The 14924-nt window shown below is 34.6% G+C and overlaps 1 protein-coding gene across 2 annotated transcripts in view; it reads right to left on the reverse strand.

Annotated features, from left to right (window-relative positions):
- Nucleotides 1–11030: 11030 nt before the first annotated feature.
- LOC114303408 (uncharacterized) overlaps nt 11031–14924 on the reverse strand; it is a 31621-nt gene continuing 27727 nt past the window's right edge. The window contains exons 7-9 of one of the 2 annotated variants that reach the window (XR_014336684.1): nt 12011–12417; nt 11724–11918; nt 11031–11646 (exon numbers count right to left, since the gene is read on the reverse strand). The gene's annotated coding sequence lies outside the window, so the exon portion shown is untranslated. Of the gene's footprint in view, nt 11647–11723; nt 12418–14924 lie in introns of both variants that reach the window. The other variant, XR_014336682.1, reaches the window with a different exon arrangement.

The raw sequence follows: 14924 nt of genomic DNA on the forward strand, positions 1-14924 counted from the left end.
AAAAGTCAAAACAGAAAGTATCGAAAAGCTGCCTTTAGAACCCGTTACGGGCACTACAAGTTTCTTGTCATGCCGTTTGGCATCACAAATGCTCCAGTAGCTTTCAAGGACTCATGAACCGAGTGTTCAATCCCTATCTTGATGAATTCGTCATCATCTTCATTGATGACATCCTCATATACTCCAAGTCACTAGAGGCCTATGAGCAACACTTGCGACCGGTACTCCAAACACTATGTGATCACAAACTTTATGCCAAGTTGAAGAAATGCGAATTCTGGATCACTAGTGTACTCGGTCACGTCATTAACAAAAATGACATCTCGGTTGACCCCTCAAAAGTTGCAGCAATCGTGGACTGGCCACGACCTACTAATGTGTCAGAAATACGAAGCTTCTTGGGTCTAGCTGGTTATTACCGACGCTTCGTGTAAGATTTCTCAAATATAGCATCACCTTTGACCCAGCTAACTCAGAAGAACACACCCTTTGAATGGACTGACAAACAGGAGTGTTGTTTCCAAGAATTGAAAAGTCGACTTGTGTCAGCTCCTATACTAACACTCCCTACAGAAGCAAATGGGTTCGTAATTTATAGTGATGCCTCATACAATGGTTTGGGTTGTGTTCTTATGTAAAATGGAAAAGGCATTGCTTATGCCTAACGCCAACTAAAGACTCATGAGAAAAACTACCCAACTCATGATCTAGAATTAGCTGCGGTGATCTTCGCCCTCAAGATCTGGCGTCATTATCTCTAAGGTGCAACTTGCGAAAATTTACACTGATCACAAAAGTCTTAAATATCTCTTCACACAGAAGGAATTGAATATGAGGCAACGACGATGGCTAGAATTTATGAAAGACTACGATGTAGAAATCAATCATCATCGAGGCAAAGCTTACGTAGTGGCAGACACACTAAGCCGAAAGACGACCAGAAGTTTGGCATCTACTCTCATTTCCCACAAGATCAATGGACTGCTCGCCAATATAATCGTGGAACCCACATTGATTGAAGAAATTAAAGCGCACCAATGTGAAGATAAACCTTTGAAGAAAAAAGTACGAGGAGCGAAGGAGTATGCTTGATCCTGATTTCACTATAAGCAATGGGATACTAAAATTTTGGAATCGAATTTGCGTACCCAACATTCTGGAACTCAAGAAGAAAATATTGGTGGAAGCTCATAGCTCGAAGTTTGCAATCCACCCTGGCAACACAAAGATGTGCCATGATTTGAAGAAACATTACTGGTGGACAGGAATGAAAAGAGACATAGCAAACCATGTCTCCAAATGTCTGCATTGTCAACGTGTTAAAGCAGAACATCAGAGACCTACAGGAACGTTGCAACCACTCCCTATTCCTGAATGGAAATGGGAGCATATGACTATAGACTTCGTGGTCAGGCTACCACAGTTATTTTCGAAGAATGATGCAATATGGGTTATAGTAGACCGATTGACGAAGTCGGCGCATTTTCTGCCAATCAAAATCATGTACTCCCTTAATAAGTTTTCCACTTTATACATCAAGGAAATTATTCGTTTGCATGGCACCCCAGTTTCAATCGTGTCTGACCATGACCCCCGCTTCATATCTCACTTTTGGAACAAATTGCAAGAGGCTTTGGGGACTACACCGAAGTTTAGCACTGCTTATCACCTGCAAACTGATAGGCAATCCGAAAGAACAATCCAAACTTTAAAAGACATGCAACGTATATGCATGTTGGACCTCAAAGGTAACTGGGATGAGCACCTATCTTTAGTGGAATTTGCCTATAACAACAGCTACCATGCAAGCATTGGAATGGCACCGTACGAAGCGCTGTATGGAATGAGGTGTCGATTACCTCTGTGTTGAGCAAAAGTCGGAGACAGGAGGTTATTAGGCCCTAAGATCATACAGATAACGAGTGATAAAATTCCACTCATCCAGTAGCAAATTCGCACTGCTTAGAGTTACTAGAAAAGCTATGCAGATACATGAAGACGGGAATTGGAATTCCAAGTAGGAGATCATGTTTTCCTAAAAATCTTACCAACAAGAGGGGTTATCCAATTTGGAAAGCGAGGAAAATTAAACCCACATTACATCGGGCCATTTGAGATACTAGAAAAGATTGGTCTTGTGGCATATCACCTTGCACTGCCACCTGAACTGTCCAACATTTACAATGTGTTTCACGTTTCGATGCTTCAGCGGTATCTCTGAGATCCAGAACATGTTGACGATTATGAGAACTTGGAAATTCAAGAGGATCTCTCTTATCAAGAACAACCAGTGCAGATTCTCGATTCTTGTGATCAAGTTCTCTGAAACAAGACTATACCTCTTGTAAAAGTTTTATGGAGAAATCATCGAATCGAAGAAGAAACGTGGGAAACTGAAAGTCAAATGCGAGCCAAATACCCGCACCTCTTCGAAAATCAAGGTACGTGAAGTTTGAGGACAAACTTCTATTTAGGAGAGGAGAATTATGACATCCTAAATGTTTAATTACATATTCCGTAAAAGTAAAATAAAGTATTAAATGTTATGATAAAATGAAATTTAATTAGGGATTATATATATTAAAAAAAATTAATATAGCAGCCCGTCACCACCCTAGCATATAGGGTGGTGACTATACACATGTAGCCTAGGTGAATCACGAAGTAGGGACAATGAGAATAGGCCACTTGTGAGGACAGGTGGCCAAATCAAATTATAAAAAATAATAATAATAAATAAATAAAGGTCAAAGAAACCATGCCTCATTCTCTTCTATAAATAGGCAGCGTTTGTTAGGGATGGCAATGGATAACCTACCCTGTGGGTATCCATGAGACCCAACCCAAATACATGGGTTTTCTACTTTTTTTCTTATCCATTGGATAGGGTAAGTGATATTCTTTAAATATCCACAGCGGATGGGTTGGGGATGGATACCCACTAATTTCCCCATATGTTTTTTTTTTTTTTATTTTTTTTATTTTTTTTTTTTAGGATTCACAACCAAAACTAAATATACATTCAATCTTTTTTCTTTTATTTATTTATTTATTTATTTATCCAGATTCACAACCAACTTCTTCTTTTTTTTTTTTTTTTTTAAGATCCACAACCAAAGCTAAATATACATCCAATCTTTTATTTTTATTTTATTTTTATTTTTAAGGTTCACAACCATTTTTTTTTTTTAATTTTTAAGATTCACAACCAAAGTCAAATATACATTCAATCTTTTTTCATTTGGTTTTTTTTTTAATTTTTTTTTTTTAAGGTTCACAACCTTTTTTTTTTTTTTTTTTTTAAGGATTCACAACCAAAGCCAAATATGCATTCAATCTTATTTTATTTTATTTGGCTCAACAATAAAATCAAATACACATTAATTAACATTATCACATTATTCTTGTCAAATTTTAGACATATCTAGAATTTTTTTAATTTATTTAAAAAAATTAAGGACACTGTCTAGTGCAGGTTTCGATTTGCTTTTCTATGTTATTTTATTTTGTTATGTATTGTAATTTTCAGAATGGTTTGCTTGTTCTGAAATTTCAATTAACGAGTATGAATCTATTTGTTTTATGTTATCACACGATTTATATATATATATATATATGTATATATATGAATGTATTTGAAAATAAGGAAATTGTAGAGAATCGAAACAAGCATGAGTCGTGATTGGTTAGAAAACATGGGTACAAAGATTTATTTGCTGGAAAAACAAAAAAGGAATACAAAGTCTTACTAAATAATTTTTTTAAAAATAAAAGAATTTTTCTTAGTTATGAATAGATTTAACTAAAATTAGCTTGTTTCCCAATGTTATGCTTCATTTATTTAGATAAAAAATATTTTTTTATATTTGGTGGTGGTGGTGATGGAACGAAGGTGAAAGTAGAGATTGTGACATAGTGGTGGGGTGATGGCGGCAGTGATGATGGTAGTGGCTATGGTGATGGTAGTGTGATAGTGAAGGTGAGAATAGTGGTGATGGTGCTGTGAAATTAGTAAAAATTTAATTGAAAAAACATTTTTTGTTTTTTAAAAGTAACAAACAACAAAATTCGTGGGGGACTAAAGGAAGAAGATGGAGGATGCATTGGGTGTGGTAAGGCATAAATATCTTAAAATGAGTGGTTCAGATTTGTTAAAAGGTATAATTAGATTTTGGATAAATTAAAATGAATGGTTCAAATTTACTAAGAGAAAAATGGTTTAATGTCTAAAATGTCTATGGCTAAGAGATCAACAAACAATTCCTAGTTTATGCCCTGATGCAATTTAATATGGGTCTTATAACACTTTCTTCAGACAGGTTCTTTCACATTTTATTTCTTCAAACAGGCTGTTATAACATTATAAACAGGTTCTTATAACATGTAGGGGAGAGAGTGAGAGAGAGAGAGAGAGAGAGAGAGATGGTTGTAATTTTTTTTTTAATCTTCCACGTTCTTCCACATTTTTTTTTTCAATTACTAAAACTTATTTGATTGTCTCAAAATTATATATTTGATTATTATAAACAAACTTTTTAATTAATTAATTAATGTGTATTTGATTTTGTTGTTGAACCAAATAAAATAAAATAAGATTGAATGTATATTTAGCTTTTGTTGTGAACCTTAAAAAAAATGAAAATAAAATAAAATAAAATAATAAGTTGTTAACATTAAATATATTAAAAAAGAAAGAAAAAAGATTGAAGGTATATTTAGCTAAAACCTTAAAAAAAAAAAAAAAAAAAAAAGAGAGAGAGAGAGAAAAGAAAAGTTGTTAACATTAAATATATTAAAAAAGAAAGAAAAAAGATTGAAGGTATATTTAGCTAAAACCTTAAAAAAAAAAAAAAAAAAGAGAGAGAGAGAGAAAAGAAAAGTTGTTAACATTAAATATATTAAAAAAGAAAGAAAAAAGATTGAAGGTATATTTAGCTTTTGTTGTGAACCTTAAAAAAAAAAAAAAAAAAAGTTGTTGGCATTAACGAGGCCTAAATATATTAAAAAAGAAAGAAAAAAGATTAAAGGTATATTTAGCTTTTGTTGTGAACCTTTAAAAAAAAAAAAAGTGGGTGTTAACATTAAATATAAAAAAATAAAAATGGGGATTAAAGTGAGTTGGGAAAAATCCAAACCCATTAAGAAATTGGGAGGGTGGTACCCATGGGGAATGGGGAAAACTTATTATAGGGGAATGGGGATGGGAAATTAATATCCACCCCATTAACCCCCATTGCCATCCCTAGCGTTTGTAATCGATAACGCTAAGCTTCCGATAAGAAAGGAATATACTTACGGGTAACAACGAGGCCGTTATAGAAAAGTAAAGACTAAGGGTCAATATTAAGGTGAGTAATATTATACCTTGAGTCATCATAATATATTTTACGTATGTTTTGAATTACCATAATTTATTTTATATAAGTTATGTTTTATAACTTATATTTATATTTTAATTACGTTAATTATTTTCTGAACTCCATTTGCTTATATCGAAACCCATGGATATGTTTGTTTAAATTTTAGAAATTATTTGACAATGATTTTGTAAGCAATTATTTTCTATAAGTACCGCCACGGGAGTCCCATGCCTTGGGAGACTTAAATAACCATTGGCCTCTGTTTGGCGACTTTGTGGTCCTCTGTTTGTCATGGATCCATTGATCTCTATTCTGATTGTCACTTTTGTAACCTCTGTTCTGTTCTATTCTGTATCGTAGTTATGGTTATTTATTTACATAATTTTCGTATTTCAGTTTCTGCCACATTGAATAATTTATTTATTCAAATTAAGTTATATAAATATTTTAGCTTAACTAACTATCCATGGCTATTTCGTGCTCCCTATACTCTTAGCATAATATTTCTCACTTTGTTGTGTGCTTATAACTGTTACCTTTTCAGGTGATAAGATGTAAGGAAGACCCATAATCTCATGTAGTGGAACCCGCACAAGAATTTGATGCCGATCCTTTATTTTGTTTTTCTTTTCTTTTCTTTCTTTTATTTTTTTACTGATAGGCGGTCACAGAATAATAAAAACCCTATAGATGTACTTTCTTTTATCAAAATAATAGAATGCAGTAAATTTTTTGTTTAATTATTTTCTTACTTTCATTTTGTTTCTGCCTGCGCCATTTAATTTATTAAGATTAGAATTAATTAGTAAGTTACGATTCCAGCCCTAAGCCCCTGGGGATAGGTCGTGACACAAGCAGCCTCTAATATCCATGGTTCAGCAAAATTGTCATTCATGGTCACAGATGGTAGAATACTTTTTGTAACTCATTTTCCCATAACATATCAAAGGTCTCCTACACAAATTAATAAGGCTCTTGACATGTTATTAAATCTCAAAAAGAGAAATAATTTGGATCTTCTGTTGAAACTAGCCATGACCGCGGATGATGTAGAACAATTTCAGAATGAGCGATACTGCTAGAATCCTCATTTCCCTCTGTCAGAGATTGATGAAGAGTATCACAATCTCGTCAACAGGATGGAAGCATAGTGGACCCCATTATCACATGCAGTTGTCTCATGATCGATTCCAACCTTATCTAGGACACGTGGAGCAACCTGTATTATTTGGCAGAAAGTGGTCAGACAAATCCTTTCAACCGACGCTACAAGACAAACAAGATCAGCCAAATCTTATCTATATCCGTCTATCTCTTTGACCAATGGGGAGGGTAGACAATGTATATAATTATGGCGGTGTATATAATTGTAAAGGTTATCAGAAGACATGAAAGAGAAAGTCATTATATTTATTATGTTAGGACTTATTTGATTTATAGCCTGACTTTTGTTTGTATCTACAAAGTTGTAGTCTATAAATTGGCATTGATGCCAACATAATAAAGCAATGTAAATTCTCTCCATTTTCATTGCCTAAACTTCTCTTTTCCTTGTTCTGTTTTTATTGCTTAACTTGAAAAAATAGTAGAATAGAAATAGTAGAAAGCTCATTTCCTTGTTTATTATTGTAATTGGTATCAGAGCTTAGTGAAGAGCTTTTGAAAACAAGATCAAACTATGTAAGTATTTCTGTCTATGCATAAATTTTGATATATATGTAAGTGTGTATGGTGTTCTTAATGATATAAAAAATAATAATAAATTTATCAAGTTTAGTCTTTAATAATGTATCCTTTGTATTTTATATCTTTATAATTATTTGTTTCATTTATAATTGTTGTAAAACCTATATGCTTATTGTATGTCAAAGCCCATATACTCATTAAGATCTTTTGACTGTTGACCATAATTAGGCATTTTTAAGTCTCTACGATCATAAAGAGAGGTTTTAGGCACCAGATAAATACACTATGAGGGTTTTAGGTACCAACAATAATCTATAATGGCAATTAACGCTGAAGATATAATACGTTTTGAAAATACAAAAAATAATATTAATAATAAATATGACTATAGTTTGAATATTACTAAAGAATCTGCAAATATAAATAGTGTGTTCTAGTTTAAATAATATTACTGATATTATGTGTTCTTGGTTTTCTAAAGTAAATAAAAATCAAAAAATGAATCAAATTATTTAGAATCCAAAGTGGAGTTTATAGAATCTAAAATAGACAATTTAGATTCTATAATAAATATTGACTTAAACAAAGAAATAAAAACCCAAATAAACAATTTGGTAACAAAATTAGAAACTATATCATTCATAAACAATGATGGAGTGAATAGTTCAGGAGATAACTCTATTCCTAGGCTATTTTATGGTACAGAAGATATTCCGGTACTTCAAACCAATACCTATAATAGAACTGAATATGAAAGTATTGTTGAAATATTGGATTATTGGAAAAAATTATATAAAAATCCAGATTTAGGTATTGATGACAGAAATAGGCTACTAGATCAGATAAGAGAAACTTATCTAAAATATGAAGCCTTTTTACAACACTTTAATTATGGCAACTAATGATGATGATAGCCAATCAACCTCATTTGAAGAAGTATTAGATCAAGATGTTTCACCAGAAATAAATAAGGAGAAAAGAAAGGCAGAAGAGCCAATTGATCTTGAATTGTTTGGCACATGGGGAAATAGAGAAAACTTTGACTTTATTCAAACAAATGAAGTTAAAAATGATACTAACACTAGAAGTACCTCCAATCCTATACTTGAGCCAGTAATATCTAGAAAAGATAATAATCATAAGTATCTAATAGCTCAAAATGGTACTTATTTAGACTTATCTCATGCTCCATTTAAGGATCAGCCACAAACAATTGATGATTGGGCACAATCATTGTCTATCATTATTACCAATTATATAAATAGTTGGCCAAAAGAAAAATTCCTTGATTATATTGCAACGACTCTCCAAGGAGATGTGTTGCAATGGTTAAAAAATCTAAAATTAGAAAAAGTCAAAAAACAACTCTGTTGGCAAATTTTCTCACATTTGATACAATATTAGCTGAGTTTGCATAAATCATAAAAGAAAATTTATGTGATTTTGCAGGAGATACTAATTTGCAAGCTGATGCAAATTATATTTTAACTAAATTAGAATTATGTAATATTTGTATTTTTGAAAACTGTGTTCAAGCTTTTAAAAAATATTATTATCTTTTTGATCCACCAGCGAATTAACCCTAGTTTGATCAATTTTTCCATAAACTCCCTAATCCATGTGATGAATTATGTATTAAAACATATCTTGACTTTTTTTTTAAAAATGAGAAAAGAAGAATATGATAATCTTGGTTTTCATATTAATTATGTTCTAAGACTGATAGCAAATCGGTGTCTAAAAGCAAAAGCGAAAAGACAAATAAAAAATCAAATTTCCAACTCACAATATGGACAAAAATGTTATGATAAAATTTTGAAAGAAAATTGAAAAATTGATTGTAATACATTTCCCAAGTGAAAAAGGATTTTCCAAAAAACGTAGAAAATATAAATAGGAACCTTGGAAAAAGAATAAAACTTTTTAAAAAAAGTAAAAGTATATTCGAAAAAAGAAACCAACAAGTGTTTCAAAAAAGAAAACTTGTAAATGTTACATTTGTAACGAAGAGGGTCACTATGCACCCGAATGTCCAAAAAGAGGAAAAAGTGCAAAAAAAAAAATGATCAAAGTCCTTGAAGAACAAGATTTTGAAATAATATATGGTGGAAAAATTTCTAACGAAGAAGAAATCTTATACGAAATTTCTAGTGATGAAGAAAGTTCAGATGAAGAATTAATCTTCATGATGACTAATATTGATAGTCAAGAAATATCTCAAGAAGCAGATAGTATATCTCCAGAAGAATGACAAGTCATTCGACTTGGAGATGTAATCAGCAAAGAAAAAACTTTTACCGAAGAAGAATTAACAAAATTCAAAAAAATGCAAAAGTTGCGGTGCCAGAAATTTACAAACTTTCAAAATTCAACTTCTTCTCAGCAAGAATGTTTGAACAATACAGTGATAACACTCAAACAAAATGATCAGAAGAAGGAAATATAGATATTTCTTTTTTTGATAAGGAAAAAGTTACAAGACGGAAAAAGAACTATCCTAAGATTCTATATATTCATATTGGATTAATACATGTAACCATAACAACCTTATTCCACCAAGGTAAAAATATTCCTTTTTTGGCAGTAATTTTTGATAAAAGATTTTCGACCCAATGAAAGCAATCATTGGAGGAATTCAATCTAATTTGACTAATGGAATAATTTGGTTTAATGTTAGGCCAAATTTCTTTATTTCCATAAATTATCCTAATCTTGAAGACATAGTCAGAATAAGAATTAAAACACAAGAATTAGGAATGAAATCGAATTCCTATGATTTGGCTATTCGTTGGAAAACAATTCACGAATTGATCAAATTTCCTGAAACAAAAACAAGATCAAATGATAATAAAATCATTGAAATCTTTGAACCTAGACCATTTGACACAGTAATCCAATTGCGTCTAATAAATTGGAGTGATTTAGAAATCCCTCGACATTGGTTACTCCATGACCTAGTGGAACAAAGAGAATCTTTTAAAACAAAAAATCCTGCACCAATACAAATGCAAGCATCAGGAAAAAATTTATATATTCAAAATACAGTTTCAAAAATTAAAAGATCAACTTCTATATTTGAAAAAGATTTTCCTAACAAAGCATTTTCAAAAATAAGCATTGATGAATCGAGTAATAATTCTAATCAAGAATCTATTACTTCAACAAATGTTCAGATTCCTATTTTTCCAGGAAAAAGAAGACAGTCTGAACATATTAAGTCTGCATATATGTATCATTTTCAAACAAAAAATGATGATATTATTTTTTCTACTAGCATTAGCATATATCATATGCCACTCAAATGAGAAAACACTAAAAATGCTGGAGAAACAGATCCACTCAGGTATGCTAAACATTAACACACCAAAAAGGGAAAAACTCGTGCAAAGCCCGAATAGAATGTCATATAGAGACATTTGTTGTTTAAAGTCATCCAAAAGGAAAGATCAAGAATAATAACTGTGCTCCAATTAGAATACCTGATTGCATCAAACAAGTTCTAATCCAAATAAAAATCGATCTTTCAATTGTGAATTGAAACTTGAAATTCAAATCCGGGTGACCAAAATTTCTTGTGGTACAAATAACCTGAAAACTCAGGTCCACGTGCTTTGGATGTCATCTTATAATGAATACAAAGTGATTGGTTTTGTCTATTTTCTTACATTATTACATATTTACTTCCCAATTAGGCATCATTTTAAACAGAATTATATAGAATTTATTGTGTGTTAACCCAAGCATAACAGTAGAAGATAAATTTCTGGTTCTTCCACAGTAACCCCTAACTTTTAGTATTCCCTCCAATTTTTAAAAAGTTCCAACAGGCAAGCTTATGCTTTAGGCAAAAGTTAAAATTTCAGGTAATTCAAATCTTACCACATCATTCACACTCCCCACAAAAATCGCTGCAAGCAAACTACTTACTGTTTGACAACTATAATAAAGAAAAAAACCATTATGGTACTTCCAACTGCATTAAAATTTGACATCCATCAAGAAACTTGGGATCAGATTCTTCTTTCCTTTCTTTTATTTTCTTTTGGTTTTTATTTATATATTTACTTCTTTTGGAGGCTTGGGGCCTGAACAAAAAAGTCAGAGTGACAAATGGATTACCTGCCCCATAAGCAGAGTAACCACTGCCACGGAGATCATGTCCGCCAGCTCTGTCAACAAGACAAGTGACAAGTATATTGATCAAAGTAACAAAATTGCAACTCAAAGCAGAACACGAAAATGTGTACAGAAAAAACCTTCTCAGTGCAATGTCATATGAATTGTGACTGTGTTTCCCAACAGAACATTTAAAATATGCTGCATGAGATTGACCTTGTCTTCCAATAGCAGGCTCAAGGTATCCAGCATGAGGTTGGCCACGTGTACCAAGAATAGGTTCAAGGTATCCTGCACGAGATATGCTGTGATTTCCTACAGCAGGTACATGGTATCCTGTGTGAGGTTCGCTTTGTGTCCCAACAACACTTTCAAGGTGTCCTACATGAGGTTGATACTGCATTCCAACAGAAGGTTCAAGGTACCCTGAAAAACTTCAGCTTTGCTTCTGAGCAACAGGCTCAATATACCCAGCATGCGGCTCCTGCAAAGCAACCATTTTACATGATCAAAACAGAAAAATGGATAATTACAAAACTAGTAAATGAAAAAGAATGTTACCATATCTGCATGGGACCTTTTAGATCCAGATACAGTGTTGTATGCATGACTCTGGCAACGAACTGCAGGTGCAGAATATCCTGGTGCATATGGATTCCTGTATTCGATGAAATCTGCACCATAGTTTGGCCCTTTTCTAATATGAGGATCTCTCTGTCTTCTTGAAATTATTGTTTTGCCTTTCCCGCATTTTGCCTGCATATTCATGAAAGAAAAATCCTACTCCAGAACCTTGTATAAAGGTAGTCAAAAGGGTAACAAATTTAAGCCACTACAGGGCACTTTACTGTGTCTTTTCTTTGATGGCATTCATTATGACCATGCTCAGCTCCTATCTTTCCATGACCTTTAGCCTTTAAATGTAGATTCTTTCTCTTGCGATTTGTCCTTTCCAACTTGGATGATGCTCGAACAGGTTGACCTTCAGTGACAGTTTTGGGTTTATTTGGTTTACCTCCACCAATTTCTGTCTCAGAATAGCGTTCCCCTTTTCTTCTGTCACCATCTTTCCCTTTTTTTTGGCCTGTTTGAACTTTGCATTACCTTTCATCTTTGAAGGTGCAGCTATGTTTTTTCTTTCAGTCTCTTCTTTCATTGATGGGACTTCACTCTTTTTCTTAACCTTAAATCCCCCACGAGTACCTTGCTTTTGAAGCCGACCCTCAAAATGAGGCTTTGCAATGTTAGCCTTAACCTGAGACATTTATGACAGGTAAGAATATTGTTTCCCTAAGCAAAGAAAAGAAAGATAAAAGAAAAAAATAAACACTCTTGTAGAAATTTAATGTATAAAGAGAAATAGAGAATTGTATTATTGATTGATTTATATTGATATCTATTACAATGATTCATGATTCCTATATATAGAAGAGGGTGAGTGTGTAGTAGGTAAGGAGTAGGTGAAGTGGAGGTGGTAGTGGTGTAGTGGGTTAGGTTTAGTGGAGTAGGTGAGGTGGTAGTGGTGTAGTGGGTTAGGTTTAGTGGAGTAGGTGAGGTGGTAGTGGTGTAGTGGGTTAGGTTTAGTGGAGTAGGTTTAAGTGGGTGAAGTAGGTGGAGAGTAGGTGAATTTTAACAGCCCCCCGCAAACTCAAGGGGGATAGGAACTAACCAACTTGAGTTTGGAGAGAGTAACAAAACAAGAAAATACATAAAAATAAAAGAGGATAGGAGACATTGTATGGGGGTGTCATAACGTTGTAGAGGACACTGTATGGGGGTGTCATAACGTTGTAGAGGACACTGTATGGTGGTGTCATAACGGTGTAGAGGACACTGGATGGCGGTGTCAGACCGATGTAGAAGACAGTTTATGGGGTCATGTCGGACCGTTGTAGCAGACAATGTGGTGACAGTTGTTGTGACAGTTTACAGAGTCTTGCTGGACCCTTGTAGAAACTAACCGGAATCAATGTCGGGACAGTTTACAGAGTCTTGTCGGACCCATAAAGGAACTAACCGAAATTAATGTCGGGACAGTTTACAGAGTCTTGTCGGACCCATAAAGGAGCTAACCGGAATCAATGTCGGGACAGTTTACAGAGTCTTGTCGGACCCTTAAAAAGTCGCACCCTCAAAAGGTGTGCCCAATCTTTCAAAAGGCGTGCCCTCAAAAGGCGTGCCCAATCCATAAAAAGGCGTGCCATCAAAAGGCGTGCCCAATCCATAAAAAGGCGTGCCATCAAAAGTTGCGCCCTCAAAAGGCGCGCCCACTTCATCAAAAGTCGTGCCCGACAGAAAGCGTCGAGCCATCAAAAGGTGAGCCGGAGACGCGGCGAGGCACGTGAGCGACAGAGCGGCGTGTCGGCCGCGTCGTCTGTGTCAATATAAACCAATGCGGAGGCGGAGGAAACCAAACCAGACTGAAACCTCTGAACTTGTTATTCTAAAACAATCTGTAAATACTCTGTATCCAACCCTTCTCGGAAACACTCAGCAACCCAAAAAACATGGCCTCTTCTTCCCGTTCAGCTACCCAGAATATGGCCTCTTCATCCCGTGGTCTACTCACTCTCTTTCCCGACCTCAATGAGTCAACAAGAGAGGGAACTGGTGCGGTGGCCAGTGAACCTCAACCAAACACCTCTGTGTTTGCTCCGTTGAACTTTCCGATGCGGTCGGTGGAGCAAAAAATGGCGGTGCAAACTGATATTGAGGCCAATCAGTATACTCTGAAGTCATGTGTGGAAACCATGACTGCGGTCACAAACTTGTCGCACCGGCTGCAGAGCAGGACAAATGAGGTGCAACAGTTAAACTCCCAGCTGGCTCTGCTCCAACGCATGTATAAGGATGCGCGAGCAGAGATAAGTGTGCTAAAGGCAGAAAACAAGGAGCTGAAGCGGAAGGCCACCGTTATGTTCCGATTTGGAGGTCCGCCATATGCTGTAGTGGAGGAGCAGGGTGGAGTGATCGTGCCCAGTGGAGTGGGAAACACGGAGGCAACACCGTCAAGGGCCGCCCCGGACGGAGGCAAGAAGAAAAGACCGGCGGAATAGGCGAAAAAGTGAGGTCGGTGGGTGGCCGTCTGCAGAAAAGAAAACAAATCTTGTGGTGTTGTGGTTTGTGTTGTTGTGGTTTTTTTTTTTTTTTTTTTTTTTTTAAATTGTGATCGGGGTTGATCCCTGAGATAAATAAAAGATGGTTTGGTGTGCAAAGCTATATGGTATGAATGGAATTTGAAAAAGATTAAAAAATAATGTGAAAGAAAAATAAAGAAAGAAATAATAAAAATATATTTGAAATCAAAATGAAAGATGGGGGAAATAAGGAAAGTGGTTTGGAGAAAATAAATAAAAATAATGGATTTTGAAATCAAACGGAGGAGAGAGAGGGGACAAGCCCATGTGAGAGAAAGAGGGGAAAAATGATAGCCGATGCACCCAAAAATAATCTAGCTGCTATCCACAGGCGCTTAGGGAAAGGAAATGGTAGCAAGAGACGGCCAACACCATATATGGCTATAGCAAAGAAATGGAGTATCAAGCTTAATGGGCTAGGATTTAGACCAGAGAGTAAAGCCACTGGTCCTGTTGAACACACACCTCCAAGGCTCAAATAATCAAAACATGCTTCACGCATTTCCTTCCTTGCTTGATCAGGAGATGCACAAAACACCTTATACAGGGCTCCAGTCATTCCTCCACCAGTTAAAGGATGACGCATGTTGAAAGCATCACCTATTAATAGTGCTCCAGGAGTAGG

Source organism: Camellia sinensis, chromosome 1 (assembly GCF_055761805.1).
Source record: "Camellia sinensis isolate YWXY chromosome 1, ASM5576180v1, whole genome shotgun sequence".
Taxonomy (NCBI): Eukaryota; Viridiplantae; Streptophyta; class Magnoliopsida; order Ericales; family Theaceae; genus Camellia; species Camellia sinensis.